Raw genomic sequence first — 5,077 nt, 5'->3', positions numbered from 1 at the left:
GAAAAAAAAAGCGCCGCACCACCACCGGGTGGCCTCGAACCTCCAACTTTTCGGTTAACGACCGAACGCGCTACCCAATTGCGCCACGAAGACAGTCCTGCTTCAGTCTCACCACCATCAGAACATATCTTCAAAGCTATCAGCCCAAAGAAAACAAAGCAACTCACCACTCCCGGGAGGGCTCGAACCTCCAACCTTTTGGTTAACAGCCGATCGCGCTAGCCAATTTCGCCACGGAGACAGTCCTGCTCCACTATCACCACCATCATCAGAACATATCTTCAAAGCTATCAGCCCAAAGAAAAAAAAGCACCGCACCACCACCGGGTGCGCTCGAACCTCCAACCTTTCGGTTAACAGACGATCGCGCTAGCCGATCGCGCCACGGAGACAGTCGTGCTCCACTCTCACCACCATCAGAACATATCTTCAAAGCTATCAGCGCAAAGAAAAAAGCAACACACCTCTCCCGGGGGGGGCTCAAAACTCCAACCTTTCGGTTAACAGCAATTGCGCTAGCCAATTGTGCCACGGAGACAGCCAGGCTCCGCTCTCACCACCGTCAGAACAATTCTTCAGAGCTATCAGCCCAAAGAAAAAGAAGCGCTGCACAACCACCGGTTGGGCTCGAAACTCCAACCTTTCGGTCAACAGCCGATCGCGCTAGCCAATTGCGCCACGGAGGCAGTCGTGCTCCACTCTCACCACCATTAAAACATATCTTCAAAGCTATCAGGCCATAGAAAAAAAGCGCCGCACCACCACCGGGTGGGCTCGAACCTCCAACCTTTCGGTTAACAGACGATTGCGCTAGCCAATCGCGCCACGGAGACAGTCGTGCTCCACTCTCACCACCATCAGAACCTATCTTCAAAGCTATCAGCGCAAAGAAAAAAGCAACACAGCACTCCCGGGAGGGCTCGAAACTCCAACCTTTAGGTTAACAGCCGATCGTGCTAGCCAATTGCGCCATGGAGACAGTCATGCTCCACTCTCACTACCATCAGAACATATCTTCAAAGCTATCAGCCCAAAGAAAAAAAAAGCGCCGCACCACCACGGGGTGGGCTCGAAACTCCAACCTTTCGGTTAACAGCCGATCGCGCTAGCCAACTGCGCCACGGAGACAGTCATCCTCCACTCTCACCACCACCAGAACATATCTTCAAAGCTATCATCCTATAGAAAAAAAAGCGCCGCATCACCACCGGGTGGGCTTGAACCTCCAACCTTTCGGTTAACGGCCGAACGCGCTTGCCAATTGCGCCACGGAGACAGTCCTGCTTCACTCTCACCCCCATCAGAACATACCTTCAAAGCTATCAGGCCAAAAAAAAGCAACACGTCACTCCCGGGAGGGCTCGAACCTCCAACCTTTCGGTTAACAGCCGATCGCGCTAGCCAATTGCGCCATGGAGACAGTCATGCTTCACTCTCACCCCCATAAGAAGATATCTTCAAAGCTATCAGGCCAAAAAAAAGCAACACGTCACTCCCGGGAGGGCTCGAACCTCCAACCTTTCGGTTAACAGCCGATCGCGCTAGCCAATTGCGCCTCGGAGACAGTCCTGCTCCATTCTCACCACCATCAGAACATATCTTCAAGCTATCAGCCCAAAGAAAAAAAAGCAACACACCACTCCCGGGAGGGCTCGAACCTCCAACCTTTCAGTTAACAGCCGATCGCGCTAGCCATTTGCGCCACGGAGACAGTCGTGCTCCACTCTCACCACCATCAGAACATATCTTCAAAGCTATCAGCCTAAAGAAAAAAAAGCGCCGCACCAACACCGGGTGGGCTCGAACCTCCAACCTCTCGGTTAACGACCGAACGCGCTACCCGATTTCGCCACGAAGACAGTCCTTCTTCACTCTCACCACCTTTAGAAGATATCTTCAAAGCTATCATCCCAAAGAAAAAAAAGCGCCGCACCACCACCGGGTGGGCTCGAACCTCCAACCTTTCGGTTAACAGACGATCGCGCTAGCCGATCGCGCCACGGAGACAGTCGTGCTTCACTCTCACCACTACAGAACATATCTTCAAAGCTATCAGCGCAAAGAAAAAAGCAACACACCACTCCCGGGGGGGGCTCAAAACTCCAACCTTTCGGTTAACAGCCGATCGCGCTAGCCAATTGCGCAACGGAGACAGTCCTGCTCCACTCTCACCACCATCAGAACATATCTTCAAAGCTATAAGCCCCAAAAAAAAGCGCCGAACCACCACCGGGTGGGCTCGAAACTCCAACCTTTCGATTAACAGCCGATCGCGCTAGACAATTGCGCCACGGAGACAGTCCTGTTCCACTCTCACCACCATTAGAACATATCTTCAAAGCTATCAGGCCATAAAAAAAAGCGCCGCACCACCACCGGGTGGGCTCGAATCTCCAACCTTTCGGTTAACAGACGATCGCGCTAGCCAATCGCGCCACGGAGACAGTCGTGCTCCACTCTCACCACCATCAGAACCTATCTTCAAAGCTATCAGCGCAAAGAAAAAAGCAACACACCACTCCCGGGAGGGCTCGAAACTCCAACCTTTCGGTTAACAGCCGATCGTGCTAGCCAATTGCGCCATGGAGACAGTCCTGCTCCACTCTCACCACCATCAGAACATATCTTCAAAGCTATCAGCCCAAAGAAAAAAAGCACCGCACCACCACCGGGTGCGCTCGAACCTCCAACCTTTCGGTTAACAGACGATCGCGCTAGCCGATCGCGCCACGGAGACAGTCGTGCTCCACTCTCACCACCATCAGAACATATCTTCTAAGCTATCAGCGCAAAGAAAAAAGCAACACACCTTTCCCGGGGGGGGGGCTCAAAACTCCAACCTTTCGGTTAACAGCAATCGCGCTAGCCAATTGTGCCACGGAGACAGTCGTGCTCCGCTCTCACCACCGTCAGAACAATTCTTCAGAGCTATCAGCCCAAAGAAAAAGAAGCGCTGCACAACCACCGGTTGGGCTCGAAACTCCAAACTTTCGGTCAACAGCCGATCGCGCTAGCCAATTGCGCCACGGAGGCAGTCGTGCTTCACTCTCACCACCATCAGAACATATCTTCAAAGCTATCAGCGCAAAGAAAAAAAACGACACACCGTCCCCGGGTGGGCTCGAACCTCCAACCTTTTGGTTATCAGCCAATCGCGCTAGCCAATTGCGCCACGGAGACAGTCGTGCTCCACTCTCACCACCATCAGAACATATCTTCAAAGCTATCAGCCCAAAGAAAAAAAAGCGCCGCACCACCACGGGGTGGGCTCGAAACTCCAACCTTTTGGTTAACAGACGATCTCGCTAGCCGATCGCGCCACGGAGACAGTCGTGCTCCACTCTCACCACCATCAGAACATATCTTCAAAGCTATCAGCGCAAAGAAAAAAGCAACACACCACTCCCGGGGGGGGGGGGGGCTCAAAACTCCAACCTTTCGGTTAACAGCCGATCGCGCTAGCCAATTGCGCAACGGAGACAGTCGTGCTCCGCTCTCACCACCATCAGAACATATCTTCAAAGCTATCAGCCCAAAGAAAACAAAGCAACTCACCACTCCCGGGAGGGCTCGAACCTCCAACCTTTCGGTTAACAGCCGATCGCGCTAGCCAATTTCGCCACGGAGACAGTCCTGCTCCACTCTCACCACCATCATCAGAACATATCTTCAAAGCTATCAGCCCAAAGAAAAAAAAGCACCGCACCACCACCGGGTGCGCTCGAACCTCCAACCTTTCGGTTAACAGACGATCGCGCTAGCCGATCGCGCCACGGAGACAGTCGTGCTCCACTCTCACCACCATCAGAACATATCTTCAAAGCTATCAGCGCAAAGAAAAAAGCAACATACCTCTCCCGGGGGGGCTCAAAACTCCAACCTTTCGGTTAACAGCAATTGCGCTAGCCAATTGTGCCACGGAGACAGTCGTGCTCCGCTCTCACCACCGTCAGAACAATTCTTCAGAGCTATCAGCCCAAAGAAAAAGAAGCGCTGCACAACCACCGGTTGGGCTCGAAACTCCAACCTTTCGGTCAACAGCCGATCGCGCTAGCCAATCGCGCCACGGAGACAGTCGTGCTCCACTCTCACCACCATCAGAACCTATCTTCAAAGCTATCAGCGCAAAGAAAAAAGCAAAACACCACTCCCGGGTGGGCTCGAAACTCCAACCTTTCGGTTAACAGCCGATCGTGCTAGCCAATTGCGCCATGGAGACAGTCCTGCTCCACTCTCACCACCATCAGAACATATCTTCAAAGCTATCAGGCCATAAAAAAAAGCGCCGCACCACCACCGGGTGGGCTCGAACCTCCAACCTTTCGGTTAACAGACGATCGCGCTAGCCGATCGCGCTAGCCAATCGCGCCACGAAGACAGTCGTGCTCCACTCTCACCACCATCAGAACCTATCTTCAAAGCTATCAGCGCAAAGAAAAAAGCAACACACCACTCCCGGGAGGGCTCGAAACTCCAACCTTTCGGTTAACAGCCGATCGTGCTAGCCAATTGCGCCATGGAGACAGTCCTGCTCCACTCTCACCACCATCAGAACATAACTTCAAAGCTATCAGCCGATAGAAAAAAAAAGCGCCGCACCACCACCGGGCGGCCTCGAACCTCCAACTTTTCGGTTAACGACCGAACGCGCTACCCAATTGCGCCACGAAGACAGTCCTGCTTCAGTCTCACCACCATCAGAACATATCTTCAAAGCTATCAGCCCAAAGAAAACAAAGCAACTCACCACTCCCGGGAGGGCTCGAACCTCCAACCTTTTGGTTAACAGCCGATCGCGCTAGCCAATTTCGCCACGGAGACAGTCCTGCTCCACTATCACCACCATCATCAGAACATATCTTCAAAGCTATCAGCCCAAAGAAAAAAAAGCACCGCACCACCACCGGGTGCGCTCGAACCTCCAACCTTTCGGTTAACAGACGATCGCGCTAGCCGATCGCGCCACGGAGACAGTCGTGCTCCACTCTCACCACCATCAGAACATATCTTCAAAGCTATCAGCGCAAAGAAAAAAGCAACACACCTCTCCCGGGGGGGGCTCAAAACTCCAACCTTT

General features: G+C 52.9%; 1 non-coding gene across 1 annotated transcript; it reads right to left on the bottom strand.

Moving 5' to 3' along the window:
* Positions 1–3,106: 3,106 nt before the first annotated feature.
* TRNAI-GAU (transfer RNA isoleucine (anticodon GAU)) lies at positions 3,107–3,180 on the bottom strand. The gene has a single exon. It is a non-coding gene; the product is annotated as a tRNA-Ile (tRNA).
* Between the last annotated feature and the right edge of the window lie 1,897 nt (positions 3,181–5,077).

Source organism: Rhipicephalus microplus, chromosome 9, assembly GCF_043290135.1.
Source record: "Rhipicephalus microplus isolate Deutch F79 chromosome 9, USDA_Rmic, whole genome shotgun sequence".
Lineage (NCBI taxonomy): Eukaryota > Metazoa > Arthropoda > Arachnida > Ixodida > Ixodidae > Rhipicephalus > Rhipicephalus microplus.
Note: the sequence above shows the minus strand (reverse complement) of the source record. Positions and strands in the feature narration are given on the sequence as shown.